Genomic DNA, 18888 nt, shown 5'->3' with positions numbered 1-18888 from the left:
CGGTGAGGACCGTGGGGCGATCCTGGCCAGAGAGCCGGGTGACCTCGCACGCCTCCTGGCGGGTGGCATCCCAAGGCCCGCGCTGCGCACAGGGCTGGAACCGGGAGCAGTCGCCAGGCTCCGACGGAGGGGCGGTGGGCGCGGCCGGCCTCGCACACCAGTTTGGGGTGCGCAGACCCCCAGGCCTTGGCTGCCGCCCAGCTTGGGCTGGGGCGGGGCCTCTGTGGGGCGGAGCCTCTGGGATGGGGCGGAGCTCGGCGGGACGTGCTTCTGTGGGGGCGGGGTCTCCTGGGCGGGGCGGGGCCTCGGAGGGGCGGGGCCTCGGAGGCACCTCCCCCTCCCCGGCCTGGCCCGGCCGGGCTCTGCGCGGCGGCGGTGGCGGCGGTGGCAGCAGCGGCGCAGGGACTGGGGTGAGCGGCGGCAGCGGCGGCGGCGGCGACGCGGGGACAGAGGTGAGTGGCGGCGTCAGGTCCCAGGCCCAGGCGGGAGGGACCCCAGGGGAGACACACGCGCTGCGGAAGGCGAGGCCGCGGGCGGCGCCCGCGGGGAGGCGCGCGCGCTCGCGCGAGTGTGCGCGCGAGTGTGTGTGCGCGTGTCAGTGCGCGCGTGTCCCCCCCAGTGCGGGGCCCCGGGGAGTAGAGGGGTGCGGTGGGGCAGGGATCGGCTGCACCAGTGGGGCAAGAGCAGTCCTCCCTGGGGTCCGGCCCCTCCCACCCCAGCCCCTCGGGACCTTCCCCGGCTCTCCAGAGGCCCCGCCCGCCCCTTCGCTTCTGTACGAGTTTCCCTCCGTCTCTGTCCCTCCGTGGGTCTCCCCCGGGCCGCGTCCACCCTGTCCTGCTGCCTCGTCATCCACTATGCCACTCCGCCCCTCCCCACCGCACTGTCCCCTCCCTTCCCATCACCCCTTTAATACACAGACAAAGGTGGTTGAGGGAGGAGACCCTTGATTCAGAGCCCAAGGCCTGCTCAGCTGCAGCCCCAACCCTGCTGGCCTCTGGCCTGGGCCTCTGGCCACCTTCCTGGCAGAGAGCTGGCCTGAAGAGCAGATGGGGGCCAGGCCGGAGGCAGATCCCAGGGCAGAAGCCACGGGCTGGAAGACTGAGTCCAGTCCATGCCAAGGCCCTGGGGAGATCCCTCCCATCCCGTGACAGGCGGGCAAGCTGGCCACCACAGACGGATCACTGGGTCCTGCTCCCATGACAGAGCCCGACAGTTTCTAAGATTCCTTCCTGCTAGAGGCAAGGTGAAGGAAAGACCTGGGCTAGAGCATCCTGGCTGGGAGGTCGCCCGCTGCCGGACTCACTTCCGGGCCTGAGCCTGGGGAGGAGTGACGTTCATGGAGGTCGTGAGGGCTGTGTACATGACACCGCCATGGAGGTCACTATGGATGCTGGTGGTGACAGAATAGCTGTGCCCGAGTGTCCTGGGTACCAAAAGCTCAAGACCTATCCCAGGGGCTGGAGAGGAGGGGCAAGTACCTCCCTGCAGCCCCTGCACCCCTGCATGGGCCCAGCCCAAAGAGCCCCTCATGGAGGCTTCCTAGGTGAGGTCCCCAGGTCCTGAGTACAGTACACCCCTTAATGACGATGCTAACAAAATGCAGCCTTCTGTGCTCTGTCCTGAAGGGGTCACCAGGAACCCGTACTGTGCAAGTCCTTCCCCGTGCTCGGAAGCACGGTCAGATGTGGGTGCTCTGGCTGGTGGCACTGATGACAACGAGACGGACAGGGATATCTACCGCCCCTCTCCATGGCAGACCCAGGAAGGGCCTCCACCCTTTGTGTTAATGATGTGGTAGGATCGTGAGAGCCAGGCCAGCCCGGTCAGCACCCTAGATCACCACTGCTGGCTGTGTGGCCCTGGGCTAGTCACTCTGCATCGCCGGTCCCCAGTGTCCTCATCTGAAAATGTCCCTCACACTGGGGTAAAGGGGGATCCAAGGATGCAGGATGCCTGCCGTGGGCACTGTGAGTGGGGTAGCCGTGATGGGGACGGTCACATGGGCCTGATTCCTCATCAGCAAGGAAAGCGTGCTCCTGCTGGATGGCTGGCTAATGGCTTTCTGTTCCTAATGGACGGCTTGAAAGGCTGGTGCTGCCCAAGCGGAGCCCCCTGGGGACGCAGAGCGGGTGACCTGGTGAGGTACCAGCTCCCTCGCTTGAGGCAGGCTGGAGGGAGGCCTCCGGTGTCTCCTGGACAACCCCGGGCACAGTTGGGGGAGAGGGGAGGAGCTGTCAGCCTCACCAGGCACCCCATGTTCTGCGTGTCACTGGACACCAAGGACGGCTTCTCCGGGGATCTTGACCTCTGGGTCGGGATGATCACACGTGTACTTCCTCCAGGACAGCCATCTGGGGCCAGGCAGGTGGCCAAGAGTCCCTAGGGAGCTGGCTGCAGGTGCCACATGGATGCAAGCTGGACAGGGGTCACTGAGCAGCCCCAGGCATCCTGCTGCGGGGCCCTAGGGTGGCAGGACTGGCCATCTCCTGAGTTAGAGATGGGAAGTATGAATCAAAAGCTTGGGCCATTATGAAGACAGGATTTGGTGGCTTGTTGTTACCAGGTGGCTTCCTGGTGACAGTACACTGTTTTTTGTTTTGTTTTTGTTTTTCCCCAGTACTGAGGATTGAAGCCAGAGCCTTCTCACTAAGCTAGATCCCCAACCTTTTAAACATTCCTCTGTTTCAAGACAGGGTCTTACAAGCTGCTCAAACTAGACTCAAACTTGAAGTCCTCCTGCCTCAGCTTCCCAGAGTGCTGAGGTTCCAGGCATGTAGGACCATGCCTACTTTTTCTTTCTTTTAGCCACATCCTTCTTTCATACCTTAAAAATGCACCTTGATGGGGAAAGGACCTAAGGGGGGGGATTTGTTTATTTAGAGATATGGTCTCATTGTGTTGCCCAGGCTCGTCTTGAATTCCTAGGCTCAAGCTGCCTTCCTGCCTCAGCCTCCCAAGTAGCTGGGACTACAGGCATGCACCGCTGTGCCTGGCTGGGAGAGGGCCTTGAAGACCAGGGGAGCATACTTCTTGGTGCCTTTGGAATCCCCAACTCTTGGGGAACAGCCTGGTGCTGATTCTGCACCCAGCCTTGGCTCTGAGCCTTGGTGGGTGAGCAGGGTCCCCCCGTCACTGTGCCTCTTGTGCAGGGTGTGGGTCTTACTGAGGGCCAAGCCTTGGGCTATCCCAGCTTGAGCCGCAGCATGACCACGGGCAACAGAATCCGGGTAACCAGGGGACACAAGTGACCAGCGAGTGCACCATGCCCCGGGGTGAGGGCAGAGGCAGAATTTGTCCCTGTGCCACCCCCTATCTGTATGCTGGGGCAGGTGGGGAAGGGACAGGCCCGAGTCCCTTACTGAAAAGTGGTCAAGAAAACACACAGTCCCTCTGGTGCAGAGGGCTCGCTCTGCTGAGCTCTGATCCCTGGTCCCCACAGCCTCCTGGCAGCCAGGAGGAGGTGCTGGCTGTGGCCAGTGAGCAGAGGGGCAGATGGGAGCCAGGTGCTGCCCCAAGATGAACGTAGGCCAGATGGGCACAGGCCTGGGTATCTGGCTTGCGGTGCACGGCCAGCACCTTCCCCACCTACTGGGGGACGTGCACAGGGTAAGAACAGGTCACCAGGGATGTGTGCCATCAGGGGCCACCACAGGGGGCCTTCACTTTCCAGAAGGTTCTTTTTGCTCTTGTATTGGGCATGGAGCCCTGAACCCTGAACATGTGAGGCCAGTGTTTCACCCCTGCCCTTGTTATCCAGAAGCTCCCAAGGCCTGTGCTTGCTGGGCGTGTTTGAGGCCATCACTGGTTCATAAAAGCAATGTTTTCAGCACAGCCAGTGACCTGACCTGGCATCATGGTCAGTCTGCAAGGGCAGCACTTACTGAGGGCCAGAGGACCGAGTGGTCCCACCACCTGCACCCTTGTGATGTCAGTGTCTTATCCAAAGTTACACAGCTGGGTAGGCTTTGGGGTTCTGATTTAAATGAACAGAAAGCCATCTGTATCAGTCAGCTTTCCAGCACTATAACAAAGTACCTGAGACTTAAGAACTCGAACGAGAAAAGCTTACCTTGGCTCACAGGTACAGAGGTCTCAGTCCATGGCTCCACTGTTTCCAGACCTGGAGCATGGCAGTCACTCATGCTGTGATAGCCAGAAAGGAAAGAGACGGGGAAAGAGCCAGAAAGGAAGAGGCCAGGGACTAGGTTTGGTCCCCAAGTCACCCCCACAATCTGCTCCCTTCAATTCATCTCCTGTTTCCATCACCTCCCAATAAAGCTGTAAAATTGTGACCCCAGCCAGGGGTTAACTCACTTGGGGAAGGTGGAGTCCTCACGACGCAGACACTTCCCCAAAAAACTGAGGCTCTAGCACATGAGTTTTGGGGAACATTTCAAATCCAAACTGGGACATTTTGCTCTGGCCTCCAAAGGCTCATGTCCATCTCCTTTACCACCAAATACTTTTAGTCTGTCTTCAAGACTCCCCTTCAAGACCGCAGTTCCGGCAGTGCTCCAGAGTCCAAGTCCAAAGTCTCCCCTGAATCTCAAAGCAAACTCTCAGCTGTGACCCTCTGTGAAATTAAAAATAAAAAGTTACATAATCCCAAGATTGAATGGGACAGAGTAAAACATTTCCATTGCGAAAAGGAAGAGGGAGGGTGTATCAGGGGTGATCAGGCCAAGTCAAGGTCAAGGTCCATCCTACAATTCCTTGTCTGGTGTCTGGGACACAGGCGGCATGGGAGGAGCTCCGGGGGGCTTGGCTGTCCCCATCCCCATGCTCCTGCTGGTTCCAGCCCACATGGACTCCCTTGCAGACTGGCTCTGCGCGTGCCTGTGGCTTTCCTCAGTGGATGGTCCTCTTTCCTGACTTCTCCAGCTTCCTGGGGTCACCTGTTCTTCTGGCTTCTCCCTCACAGCTCCCTGCACTGCCCTCTCAGGGGCATACTGCGTAATCCTCCAGGCCTTCTGAAATCTGGGTGGAACCCTCTGTGACCCCACAGCTCTTGCATTCTGTGTGCCGCGGAATCGGCATTATGTAGGCAATACCACGGTGCACCTTCAATCATAGCAGGGGCCGGACCCCCTGGGGCCATGGCTGTAGCCAACTCTGAGGGTCTGGATGGCTGAGCCCTGTTCGGCTGGGTGCTCCAGTGCTCTCTCCCCAGCCGAGAATCTTTCAAAGGAGTTGACGCTTTTACAGCCTTGAGACAGCTGCCTACTGGGTTTGGCCAATTCCTGAGGTGCCCTCAAGGCATCTTTCCTGCTGTTCCCATGCAGAGCACTTGGCATCTTTCTAACCAAGCCCATCTCTTCAGCACTCATCCTCTCTGGCCCCAACTTTTTTTTCTTTGTATCGGGAATCAAACTCAGGACCTCACGCTTGCCAGGCAGGTACTGTGCTGCTGAGCTAAATCCAACTTAAATGTGCTCCTTTTCTGGCTAAACTGTAAGATTTTCAAGTCTTTTCATGCTGTTTTTTGCTCCCAAGTCTCATTATAAGTCTGTCTCAAAACAGCCAGCAATACCAGTGCCACAACACGCGTGTTCTGCTGCCTTGAATTTCCTCCACCAGATGAACCAGCCTGCTCCTTTGAAAGTCACCCTTTAATCTTCAGTCCTCTTGATGAAGTTAGAGCCCTCTGGATCCAGTTACTTCCCCCAGCTGGCAGCCCACTCTTAGCACCTGAGTACCAACACTGCATCCCGCCCACTTCTTGCTGTGTACACCTGTGACCACTGCCTGACTCTGTAGAGCACCAGGGAGCTTGCGATTTGGGAACCCTGAGGATCGTTGGTCCAGGGCTGCTGTAAGTGGTAGGGATGTGCCTGGCACCAAGACTCAGAGGCCGTCCAGAGCTTGGCTTTGGCCTGCTAGCTGGATGGGGGAGCAGCACCCAGCAGGGCCATCTTCTCCTCCCATGGCCCCGACAACCTGACGTTGAGCCTACCTGTGAAACCCCAACGTGGCCCTGTCTGCCACTCAGTACCCCATCCTGCACAGTGACGCCCTGTCTCTGGGGCCTCTGAGTGGACCATGGTGTGAGAGGTCCTGCTGTGCTGTCCAGTGGTCACGTACCGCCAGCCCCTGGGTCCCTAAAGAGTCAGGGACAGATGTGCTACACTCTCTGGGCAGGCTTAAAACTGTCACCAAGTGGCAGCTGGATTGTGGTCACCGCTGCTATTGTCTTGTGTGGGTTCTGTGTCCCTAATGAAAGTGTGGGTCCCCGAAAGCAGGAGCTGGGGTCTGCTCCATGAGGCCCTCCCCGAGTAGCTCTGATGCTGGCGCACCCCAACTAGAGTGAGACTCAATGCGGGTGTGAGACCAGGAGAAACTTCACAGACACCCCCCCATCTTTCCCCCCATGAGTCGGATTGTTAGCTCCACTGCAGAGCCAGCCTCCCGGAGGGTGACCCGACATCACACAGCAGGAAAGGGAGGGCCCACCTGGAGGGCTTCCTGAAGGAGGCAGGACCTGGAAGAGGCAGCACCAGCAGCACGGGCAGAGGGGTGGAGAGAAGAGGGGAGCTTTCATGGACGCAGCTGACTGCAGCATCCAGTACTGAGTGGAACAGGGGCATGGGAAAGGGTGCCAAAAGGGTTGGCTGAGCTGGTGTCCGCGGTCACAGCAGGACACACTGCCCCTGGGCACCTCCCTCTTGTGGGCAGCAGAGGGTGCACCGTGAGCTCGGCTGCAGGCACCTGTACAGGGACTGCTCCTGAGCAGCGATAAAATATTTATGGGGAGCTCACAGCTGGGCATCCAGCACAGGGCTCAGCGGGACCAGCTTGCGTCCTCCTACCCCACCCACCCGCCTGCAGCCTCCTAGATGCATTCTGCTCAGTCACCAGTGTCCAGAGCCCCCTGTGCCTGTGCCTGGCCCCGCTGCCCTTTGGTCACAGGTGCCTCTCAATTCCTGCACCCTGGGGCTGCCTGATGCCGGGGCGGTCACACTCAGGCCAAAGCCAAGGTCACGGGCACAGGAGGCTGCAGCTGGGGTCCTGCCCACTGCCACTGTCCCTCAGGGTCCCGTCCAGAGCATGCTAGGTCCCTGGGGCTGCAGGAGAGAGGCGGTGGCACGGCCGGCCTCTCCGCCTTGTGGCCAAGCATAGACTCGATGGCCTCTGTGGACCGAGGCCTCGTCCCCAAAGAGCCAGGCTCAGCCGTAGCAGAGGACCAGGTTTTCTGCCCCCCACAGTGCCGTGACTTCAGATTTGTGCTTTTGATGTTCAGAGTCTCGTGGCAATAACAAAGCCCAGAAGCAGCCATCTGGCCGCCTCCCGGCGTGGGCTGCGCAGACAGGGAGTCTTGGTCTTTCATTCATAAAAGGAGTTCTGACAAAGCACCACAGGCCGGTGTCCAGGTGGGGGGTCTGCGGGGAGCCCACCACGGTGAGGGGACCCACGGAGACAGAGAGGGGTGTGCGGGCCTCTGGGCCCGCGGGTGTGCTGTGAGACTCAAGCCCGTACTCTGCCTCTCTGCCGTGTGATTTGGGGACCCCCACCCCATCCTCGCACCCAAGGCTGGCAGCGTGGAGCAGAGCAGCTCAGGGTGGGCGTGGGTCTCTGGGGAGGGCCTTGCATTTGGCTGCCAGGCAATCACCAGAAGCAGCCACAGGAGGCCTGAGATTGGGGTGACACTTCCCCACATACCCAGGGTTCCCAGGGAAAGCCCTGGTCCCCACTACCCTGGCACGGCACTGTGGGTGGCCGGGCTGGTCCAAGCTTCAGCTCGGCTGCGTGTGGCTGGGCCCCTGCTGCCCACCTTGGCTCCTGCCCACAGCACAGCTCTCCCTGGCCTCTTCTGCTGCTCCTCCGCCCTGCCCATCCTCTGATCCTGCCATGAGACAGGCACCGTCCAGCAGTTGTCCACTGGCAGGGCAGCACAGCTGCCCCACTCCCCGCCTGGCCACCAGGTACATCATCTCCTAGCTCAGGGAAGGAGCCCAAAGTGTGACAGGGGTGACCGTGGGAGGAGCAGGTGACACAAGTCCAGGGCAGGGGCCTGCAGACTGTCCCTGCCAGTTGGCCTCTGTTTGCTGGGCCATCAGTCATGATGGACATTCAGGGGGTAGGAGAGGTGGACACATGGCCGGGGGACTCACAGGGTGGTGGGCAGGGCTGCTGGGGCCAGGACACCTGAGGAGGGGCACCCGCCCACCACACTCCCTGGGCTTCTGTCCGTGACATGAGTGCTCCGAGAGTCCTTGCTGGACCCTGAGGGCCACAGCCGGTCTGACAGGGAGGCTGGACATCGGGGGAGACCCACTCTGCCCATGCGCTGGCCGAGGTGATCCTAAAGAGGAGCTTGCTGGACAGCAGGGGCACCAGCACAGGCGAGAACCAGGTGACCCTGGAGACCCAGACGGCGATGGGGCAGGGCCAGAAGGGGGCCTGAGAAGGGGGCTGGACCGATAGGGCAGTGTGGGGCAGGACATCCGTTTCCTTTCTCCATCTGCCACCCCATTCATCGTTAACTTACTCATTCAACAAATGTTTCTTGGCATGGATGGTGCTAGCTGCCAGGGTAACAGATGCTGATGCTGATGCCGACACTGTGGGTCACAGAGTGCGGGGTTCCAGTCCCCCTCGCCCTCCAAGGCTGGGAAGCTTTTTGGCACAGCCCCGAGATGTCACCATCATGTGACCCTGAGCGTCCCCCACCCCAAAAGGCACAGGAAGGAAAGTGCAGGGTGCTTGGACGCATGGGTGTGCATGTGCGTGTGCATGTGTGCACGGTGAGGCAGAGCTGACAGGGAGGACTTGGTGCAGAGACCGCCGGCCCAGGACCAGCAGGGCTGGACACGGTGGGCGCCCCTCCGTGAAGCCGCGCTGCCGACTCTAGCCAGCAGGGGGCGCTGTGAGGGCACACCCGAGCCGCGGGGTGCAATCCTGCGAGGATCCCCAAGAGTCTGAGGCCAACGCAGGCTGCACCGCGAGCCCCTTGTCAGACAACAGACAAACGCGGGGGGCTCGCGTGGGCAGGGCCCAGCTTGCAGTCGCGACCCCCTGGTCCCTCCTTTCTCTTCCTTTTCCAGCCTGGTGGATCCGCCGCGCTGGAACTCCGCGCCTGCCCGTGCCAGGGCCAGGCTGCCCGCGGTGCCCTTCCCTCTGGACTTGATTCCCTTTTTTGTCTTTAAACACATTACACACAGATTAACTCATAGTCTCCTTCTGATGGTCTTTTGGCTGATGTTCTCGGGAATTTCCTTCTGATGCTTTGGTTGGTTTGTTGGTTGGTTGGTTGGTTTTGTTGGAGTCAGAGTCTGGCTATGTAGCCCAGGCTGATTTTGACCTCCCGGGATCCTCCTGCCTCAGCCTTCAGAGTGCTCGGATTTCAGGCATGCGACACCACACCCAGAGCATTCCTTGCTGTCTCATAAGCTCAGCTGTGTGCAGAGGACCCGTGGGAATCTCGTCGTGGGTGCCTCTAGGCCCCAGATGGGAAGGGAGAGTGCAGGGTGTGTGATTCTCTGAATTGTCCGACTTCCCGTGCCTCCTAGGCCACTCATGCTCTAAGCAAACCCCTCTCAGCTCTATGCAAACCCCTCTCAGCTGCACCGTCCGGAGCCCAGCCCAGTGCCTGGAGTCCGGCAACCAGCTTCCCGCCTAGGAGCCGGGTTTCCTCACCAGACACACGTGCATCCCCGCACGCAAGCTCGAGCACACACACGCCCCGCAGCGCTTCCTAGTTCCTGACTACAGAAAGCACGGAGGTCACGGTGGCCCAGGTGGAGACCACCCGCATCCTGGGAGGCCGAGTCACACCGGAAAGGGGCCAAGGCTGGGTGTTCCTTTTTTTCAGAGTACAGGGGATCGCATCACCGGGCCAATCCGCAGTCCTTTTGGCTTGATGCTTTGTTTTATGTTTTATTTTGTTTTGTGAGATGCGCTCTCACAGTATAGTTCAGACCACCCTGGAACTCATTATGTTGCCCAGGCTGACCTTAAACTCACAGCGATCCTCCTGCCTCAGCCTCCCAAGTAGCTGAGATTACAGCCATGCACCACGGTGCCCACAAGTCCCCTTTCTTGTGCTGGTTAAAGCACAGAGGACTTCTCTGTTAGGTCGATGGCCCGGGGCACCCTCCATTGAGGACACTCCCAGCCTGGCCGGCCCTGGGTTATGGTTAGGGTTAGGGACACCAGGGCTGGCACAGGCACAGTGCAGAGGGCCTAGGGAATCCGGGGGGAGGAGGCGGAATTGGAAGGCGTGGAGGCTGAGGATTGAGGAGGGCCTTGGACACCAGGCTTGGAAACAAGCAGGCAGGAGCCAAGCTGGCCCGAGGAAGGTGGTTCCAAAACACCCGGGAGGCCCAGTCAGGGAAGCCGAGGGGTCCTGAGTCCACGGCTGCAGCATGAAGTGAGGTAGCCAGCGGTGGCCTGGAGGGACTCTGGAGAGGCCAGGACAGAGGTGGGCCAGCCACAGAGCCAGGCTTCTATGGGGATGGCAGGGGGAGCCCAGTGGAGAGACGGGGGACCACAGTGGTCCCTGGCGTCAGCCAGTCCTCCCTCAGCAGCCTGGGACCCTCTGTGGGGTGAGCCTACAGCCTTCCTGGGCTCTTCTAAGACTGGCCCCTTGCGAGAGCTCCCCGGGGCCCAGATAGGAAGTCATCCTGCAGTCCAGTCCCGCTGCCCGCCTCCCCACATGGCCTCCAGCTCTGCATCCACACCGCAGGATGACCTGGCCACTGCCCAGACTGGCATGGACACCCAGGGCAGGAAGTGTGGGCACTAGTGCCAGGTCACAGTGCCTCTGGCTGAGGTGGCCACGTCCTTCCAGGGCACCCAGAGTTGGAATTTTTGTGGTTGGAGCAACAGAGGCGTGAGGGGTCCCCATGGGCTGAGTCTGGGGTGGACACAGGTTTCCCAGGGTCAGAGCCCACGCCCGCAGGCATGAAGGCCTGCTTGGGGACAGGCGATGCACATGTCCCAGCTGCTCCAGGTAGGTAGCCACAGGGTGCTGGCCTATGACAGGACTGGTTTCTCCTGAGATGGAGATGTGACCAGGCTGGGGCCTGCCTGCCCTCTGGGCACCTGGAGACTGCGGGCACACTGTGACAGCCCTCGGCTTGTCACCTGCCTTCCCTCGGGTCTCTGCAGCTGTATGGCTCCTTTTTTTTTCCCCTTGTGAACTTTTTTTTTTTTAAGATAGGGTCTCCCTATGTAGTCCAGGCTTTGAACTCATTATGTATCCCCAGGCTGGCCTCAAACCCACGGGATCCTCTTGCTTCAGTCTCCCAAGTGTGGGATCACAGGTGTGTATCGCCACACCTGGCTTGTGCAGCTCTCTTATAAGGACATCGGTCATGGAATTAGGGCCACCCTCACCCAGTGTGACATCATCTCGGTCTGGTGCCATCACAAGGACCCCAGGCCAGATCACATTCGCAGGCAGCAGGGTAGGACGGCAGCCTTCGGGGGGCCCAGCTCTACCACAGCGGCGAGTGGTGTGGGCCGCCAGGACACCACCGGCACTGTCGCCTCTAGCCATAGCCTGAGTGTCTCGCACTGGAGGGGCCAGCGAGGTGGGTGTTGGGACCAAGGCTTCAAGGAGGGTACCTGACTGCTGCCAGCATCATCTCTGCCTATGACATGGATTAAAAAGAAGAGGGATATAGCTGGGAGTGGTGGCACACGCCTGTGATCCCAGCACTCAGGAGGCTGAGACAGGAGGATCACAGCGAGTTCGAGACCAGCCTGGGCTACAAAGTGAGCTCAAGGCCAGCCTGAACTGCATAGCAAGACCCTGGAGAGAAAGAAAGAGAAGATGCCCTGCCTTATGTCCCTACAGAGACCCGTGGTCCTCCTGAGGGCTGGCAGGTCATGAGCGCACTGTCCCACCCAGGCCTCGTGACCTTGGGACCCAGGATGACCTCCTGTGTGGGCTCACACAGCACTCCTGGGGGGCACTGCAGCCTGCCTGACTCATGAAGGGCTGTGCTGTGGGGCGCCCTGTGTTACCCCGTCTCCAGGCTGGGGAGGTGCAGTGCAGTCTTGGCCAGGGAGGGATTTTGGGGAGGGTACCCTGTCGGCGTGGAGCCACAGCAACTCAGGGCCAGGGATTCCCAAGCCTGGGCTCTCTCTGCCCCCCGCACCCCAGTTCTGCCAGGGTTCTTGCTGAACCCCAGGCACCTGTCGGTAGAGCTGGCGGAATTCTAAAACACCAGCCCTGCCTGTAATCCCAGCACTCTGGGAGGATGAGGCAGGAGAATCTCAAGTTCAAGGTCAGCCTGAGGAACTTAGTGAGATGTTGTGTCAAAATAAACAATAAAAAAAAAAAAAGGCTGGAGCTGTTGCTCAGTGCAAAGGCTAAATAAATATTAAAATAAAATAAAACACCTTCCCTGAAGAGCCTTTGGGAGGTGGGTATTGGAGACCTCACTCACAGAAGGGAAACTGAGGCATGGAGCGGGTCTCCTGAGGTGGCCTTTATGAGCCAGTGTTGGAGAGAAACCCTTTGGTGGCCCAGCAAACTCTGCTGGCCCCAGGACCTGGAGCCAGACCCAAAGGCAGGAGGTTGTGAGGGTTGAGGACTGGGGACCCCCCACACTCACACAGTGGGGCCCACATGTGTCCTGGGGCTCAGCTGGGAAGGCACGGGGGCTGCAGAGACCCCGTCCCTCGGTCCCCCATACCCAGGACAGGCTGCATACAGTAAGCCCTCACCCGTGGGCCCGTGCTGCTCCTGAGTGGCCAGGACTGGCCCTCGGCTCCCTGAAAGTGCAGTTTGGGTCCCAGCGCTGCAGCTCTCTAGCTGTCATCCCCACCCCGCTGGCTCTTTATCCCCAACCAGCCTCAGTTTCCCCATCCAAGGATAATAGTTGAGCCTGTCCCCGAGGCTGCCGCAGGATGTCTAGCTGGAGCAGGCCCTGCAAGGCTGGCTTCAGAGCCCCAGGAGAACCAGGGTTCCCAGGTCAGGTGGCTTGGGGCCACTCCTGCCCAGACACCAGCCTCGTTGTTCGCCTGTGCCCCTCTTCCCCTTCAGCCGCGGAGTGCCCTGCATCCTGTGAACTGTCGGGCCTGCCTGCCTGCCGGCCTGCCAGCCTGCCACGTAAGCAGGGAGTCTCTGTCCCAGGGGAGGAGCGTGCACCCCAAGTGTGCAGGTTGTCCCTTCCCCCACCCACTGCCCAGAGCCTTGCTGGTCGGACTTTGGGGCAGCACCAGTGTCTGCCACCAGAGGTCAGACTGCTGGCCTGGGCAGGGCCCCAAGGCTGTGCTGAGGGGACAGGGATGGGGCTGGAGTCTCTGCTCAGTTGGCCAGGTTCAGCCTCAGCTCCGCTGGGTCTCTGTGACTTCTGACACACGTCTCAGTTTCTCTGTAAAACAGACCCTGTCACCCCCAACTGGGCAGCCCTGTGGGGGCCAACTGGGGCAGTGGGCCCCACCTGAGGTGGCCCGGTACGGGAGGCTGTGTGCCCCTTTGATCGGCCAGGGAGAGAAGCTGGCGATGAGGGGAGGGTGAGCTAGAAGTCCCGAGGTCTTGCACTGTCATCCCCAGGGGCCGGGTCAGCTCAGGGGCTGATTCCTGGGGTTTCTGAGGTCTCCCTCGGTGACTGGGCCCAGTGTCAGCTCCCCACAGCCCACTGGCTAGGTCTTGCAAGAGGAGAAGGCGTGAATCTGCAGGGGGACACTCTGGCTTTGGGGGTGTCAGTCCCCGCCCCTTGTCCCCCACGGCCTTCCCTGGGGGGATGGTTTTCTTCCCAGAATGTCTGGCACAGACAGGGCCACCTCGCAGCACAGTCCCCAGTCCGAGGCCCACTGCCAGGCCTAGGAGGCATCAGCGGGCATAGAGGGTCCAGTGGGTGCGGTCATGGGCAGCTCAGGGTGCTGCCTCCTGACACTTCTGGGAGCCAGGCGGGGACTCTTCTGGCCCCTCCATCCTCAGACTTAGCCTGCCAGCAGCTGGGCTTGGGGTCTCCTCTCTCTCTGAGGACTGAACACATGCAGGGCTGAACCGGGCCCCTGACCCCGTTCCTGTCCCCTGTGCTGGAGACATGTGACAGCTGCCACCTCCCGCCTCTGCCTAGGATTTCCAGCCCCTGGAGCCCTGCCATTCCCGCCCACCCCAGGCCCAACAGTGGCAGCACTTTTGCCCCTGTGTTTCCACCGCACACCTGGCACTGGGCTGGTGACTGTGGACACAGATCCGACACAGCTGGGGACCACCGAGCAGTCCCTTAGCTCTTAGCTCGCACTGGAGATGCTTTCCCACGACCGTGCCATGCCGAGTCCCTGTCACTTCCCGCAAGCACCCCAACCTCCTTCCCCTCTCTCGCTCCCCTGGCCCCCGCGGGTCTGCCCTCACCCTCACCACAGGCTCCCTCCTCCCCTCTGATTCCCACACGGGTCACCCAGCCCTCCCACCCCCACCCACCGGCCCTACACTGACATGACTCAGCGTTGCAGCTCTGCAGTGCGTGTTGTGCACAGCCCTGTTGCAAACGTCGTCTAATTTAACCTCCTTTGTCCTGGGAGAGAAGCATGTATGTGGCCGTCCGACCCTCTATCTAGAAAACACCCACTATGTATGGCGCCTGGGGGGGGGGGGGCGCGGACAGCTGCGTTCCGGAAAAGCCATCAGATACCAAGAGGCCACATGCACCTAGAGCAGAGAAAAACAGAAACGCGGGAGAGGACCTGTGACCTTCACCAGAGGACATCCGGGAGGCAGGAGAGGGCAGGCAGACCTTGGAGGCCTGTTGGGTGCATATCTAGGTGTCCCCCTAAAGCCTGAGGTCATGGTCGGAGCCTTTGGGAGGTGACTGGATCACGGAGGTCATAGCTGACTTGCTGTTGGGGAGAGGCCTGGCCAGAAGACCCAGATCACTGGGTGCGACCCAGTGGTTTCCCTTGCTTCCTAGCTGCGCCTTTTCACTCTGCTTCCGATTGGTCCTGCATGCGGAAGCACCTGTCCTCTGCCACGCCCTCCTCCGTGTCACGCCCTCTTCCTGCCACGCCCCTCTTCCTGCCACGCCCTCCGCCGTGACACGCCCTCCTCCCTGCCACGCCCCTCTTCCTGCAGTCCTGCTGCAGACCCCTCCACCCACGACAGGACTGAAATGTGAGCCACAATACACCTCTCTCAGGGGTACCGGGTGTTGTGTTCTAGCAATGAGAGGGTAAGACAGAATTTTGGTACCAGAGAACTGGGGTCATCGCTGGAACACTACCTACATGACCAGTAGGTCGGAAGCCTTTGGAACTGGCTCTCAAGCGGAGTTTAAGTGGTTTGGAGAAGCAGCCCTAGAATGCTGCGAGCCAAGCTTGACAGGAGATTCTGGACAGAGCTCAGAAGACTGGAATGCTGGGAAAGGGAGCAGAGAGACAGACAGACAGAACAGACTCAGGAGGTTTCCACTGGGAAGGACTCCTTTGGCACCTGAATTCCAGGCATGTGTGTTAAGCGCCGGTGTAAAAATTGTCCACATTTTGTTCATGTCCTGAGGCTTTGTGGGAGACCGAGGTTAAGGGTGGCAGGCTAATTAATCTGGAGGAGGAAATTTCAGAGCAGTCCAATGTTCACACTGTAGCATGGGTATGGTTTGCTGCTTTTTGCCAGGTGTACACTGAAAATCAGAAGCAAAAAGTCCACTTGAAAAATTATCCATTTCCCCAGAAAGGAAAGGCTTGCACAGCTAGAACAGAGGAGAGCTTGGTTGCTGAAAAGATTAGCAGTAAAAAGAAACCAAGTACTTTAAAACAGGATGACTGAAAAATGATCTGAGTACATCACAGCAACCAGCAAGACCACATCCTTCACAGGCTGGGAGTTTCAGGGTAAAAGGCTTTGCTTTGAGAAGTGGGCCCCAGGGGTACCTTGCTCTAAAAGGCCACCTGGGAATTCAGCTCACAGAGTTCCATCAGCTAGGCACTCAGAGGCCTCTGCAGTCCTGATTCAAAGAGGCCTGGCTACTGCTCCAGCTGGTGCAGGTTTTACAGGCATAAAGAATACAAGGGGTCAGGAGGCTTCTGCCCAGATTTCAGAAGAAAGCCTGGGGGACCAGGAAGCTGCACCCCGAGAGGGCAGTGCATTGAACCAAAGGTGCAGCCGAGATCCCAGAAAGTTGAAGTCGGAAACATATAGGTCATCTGGGGAAAGCCACAGGGACTGAGCAAAGCCAGCCCAACAAGAGGCCATAAGGGCTACACCACCACAATGCCGTAGGGCAGGGCCACCCAAGCCCTGTGGAATTCACATTTCTTTGTCACAACTCGCTGCCCAGTACTGGATGTGGGAATACAGATTTAGGGTTTGCCCTGCTGGGTTTTGGTCTTGTTCCATTTGTTGCTGTTCTTCCCTTTTGAAATGGAAACGTTTACCCTGTGCCACTGCGTGTTGGCGGTGTTTAACAGGGGCTCACAGCTACGAGTTTGCCTTAAACCTCAGGGAAGGCTTTGGAGTTGGCGTTTTTAGGACACTGAAACTGAGGACTTTGGTAACTCTTGGAGATGGGGCTCAATGCATTTTGCATAAAGAGGCATATGGGAGTCCTTCAGGGTCTACAGGCAGAACGTTATGGTTTCTGTCTAAAAACTCCAAAAATTGGATTTGGGGGCTTATAGCTCACACGCAGCCAGGAGGTGAGGCGGGCCCAGTGGGCGTGGCTGGGAGGTTATATCTCCTTCCCGGCCCCGCCCTTCAGCGTCCCTACTTCCTCTCCACCGTGCGGTGCGCGGCTGTCCTCTCCATGCTGTCTTGCTTTGGAGTCAGACACCTGTGGGCTAAAACGTGAGCCAAAATGAACCTCCCCTCCCTTGCACGCGGGTGTGTCAGGCGTTACAGCCAAGAAAAAGATCCCTGCCAGGATTGGGCCCCTGGGCTTCTCAGCTCCGTGGGACTCTGGGATCACGTGGGTGCACAGGCAGCTTGGGCCACCTCGAGGGGAGGGCTGGTGAAGCCACCTGTTTGGCCAGGAGGAGTCAGCGGCCCAAGTCAGAGAAGCCCCACAGCTGGGGTTCGGAGGGAGCTGACAGAGTCAGGAGGGGTGTCCAAAGGGGTTAGACCCAAGTGCCATCGAAGGGCAAAGAGGAGGGACCCACAGGTCTCATATAGTCACTGCCCTGAGACACAGCCCTATTTTGTTTTGGTTTGATTCGGTTTCTCGAGACAGGGTCTCTCTGTGTAGTTCAGGCTGTCCTCAAACTCCTGGAAGTTGTCCTGCCTCAGCCTCCCTTGTGCTGGGATTGCAGGCATGCACCACCGTGTCTGTTCTACATAGCTCTGTTTTGGTCTCAAATGGGCTGCTACGGCTTTTGAGACCCCGTGCTCCTGTTACATGGATGTCCCCAGTGACTCTAAATTATCATAGTAATATCTTTTCAAAGATATTTCAATGATTCTTGGGTACGTTTATGTAATTTTTTTTCACGAGATTAAAAAGGACCTCCTTGTCCAACTATGAGAACTGGTTTGGGATTTGAAACTGTGGCCACTGTCCTGTCCATGCCTGAGTAGGAGCGGCTATAGTGTCCGAGAAGTCTCCTTCCTGTCCCCCTGAGCGAGGTCCCTAGGTGTCTGAAGCAGGACAGTTTATGCAGCATGGATACGCTTCCCCAACAGGAGCAGAGGCCACCCCAGGTCCCCGCTCAGGTCCCCAGGTCCTGGAATGCTTGTTTTCCCACTCAGGTGTCCCCAGCCTGGGCCTCCCTGGGATCAGAGAGGAAGTGGGGGGCCCGGCCCTTCTTGGCTGTCACCTCACTATGGCACACATGGCTCTCAGTCTGGGGTGACAGGCTTGGCCAGAGAGCCTCGGGGTCCTCTGTGTATGGCTGTGCCTCCTCCTGTGAGGTAATGTCTGGCACATAGTAGGTGCTCAGGAAATTCCAGTCAGTTTGATCTGAGGGTGATTCCTTGCGTGCCTCTCTGACATTCTGCTTTCAGTTTCGGTTCTGGCCTTCTGTGGTTTGTTTTGTTTGGGACTGTAGTGAAGACTGGCCTGGAGCTCCAAAGCCCAGGCTGGCCTCGACCTCTCAGTGATCCTCCTGCCTGAGCCTCCCAAGTGCCAGGATTACAGGCATGCCCCACCACAGCGAGCTTGGGTTTTTTGTTTTTTGTTTTTTTTTTTTTTTGAGAAGGGCATCAATGTATAGCTCAGATCGGCTGTGAGCTGACTGTGTAGGCCTGGATTTTGTTTGTTCGTTGAGTTTTGATTCTGTGAGATAAGCTCTCACTATGTAGTTTAGGCTGGCCCCTAATGTGTGGTAAACCTCCTGCCTCAGCCTCCTGAGGGATTACACACTGTGCCACCCAAACTGGCTGAGGCTCTCCTGTATTCCTCGTGGGCCCCCGGAGCCTGGGGCCCTGCCTGTCTCCCTGTCCCAAGGGTGGGCGGGACAGCCTTGGGAGCACTGCAGAAGCTGGTGTTAGGCAGGGCTCTGTGAGGACTGCAGGACCTTGGGCAAGGTCATTCCATCCTGTGAGCCCACTGGGAGGAATCTTTATCTCATGGAGGGCAGCTCCGGTGAGGAACCTCTGTGCTCTAGCACAGCCCAGGAGGCACAAGGCTCTGCCTCCTTGGGTGAGGTCCAACCAGGAGGTTTAAGGAGACCTCCCAACCCCCGCTGCCGCCTCTGCATCCCAGGGGCAGCAGCAGTAGCAGGCTGGCCCTGCTCTGGGGGTGGGGAGGACCCTCACTCCTATCGTAGTCCAGACACAAGGTCAGCACGCCAGGCCAGGCTGGCTGGGTGGATGCAGCTCCTGACCAGAGACTCCCACACCCTACCGTGTCAAGGCCTTTGCCCAAATCTTTACAAGAACCGTGCAGGAGCCTGCGTCCACGTGTAGGGGTCTCGGGAGCACTCTGTGGGCACAGCCTTTTCAGGATGGACAGTGGGGGTGACTGCCTGAGGCCTTGATTGGGGAGGTCTCTGGCTCTGGTCATG

The 18888-nt window shown here is 59.1% G+C and overlaps 1 protein-coding gene across 1 annotated transcript in view; it reads left to right on the top strand.

Moving 5' to 3' along the window:
* Positions 1-315: 315 nt before the first annotated feature.
* Positions 316-18888, top strand: part of Prr5 (proline rich 5) — a 37681-nt gene continuing 19108 nt past the window's right edge. The window contains exon 1 of the mRNA XM_063243891.1: positions 316-452. The gene's annotated coding sequence lies outside the window, so the exon portion shown is untranslated. The remainder of the gene's footprint in view (positions 453-18888) is intronic.

Source organism: Cavia porcellus, unplaced genomic scaffold, assembly GCF_034190915.1.
Source record: "Cavia porcellus strain 051 isolate PalLab524CR breed Dunkin Hartley unplaced genomic scaffold, mCavPor4.1 scaffold_40, whole genome shotgun sequence".
NCBI classification, from domain to species: domain Eukaryota; kingdom Metazoa; phylum Chordata; class Mammalia; order Rodentia; family Caviidae; genus Cavia; species Cavia porcellus.
Note: the sequence above shows the minus strand (reverse complement) of the source record. Positions and strands in the feature narration are given on the sequence as shown.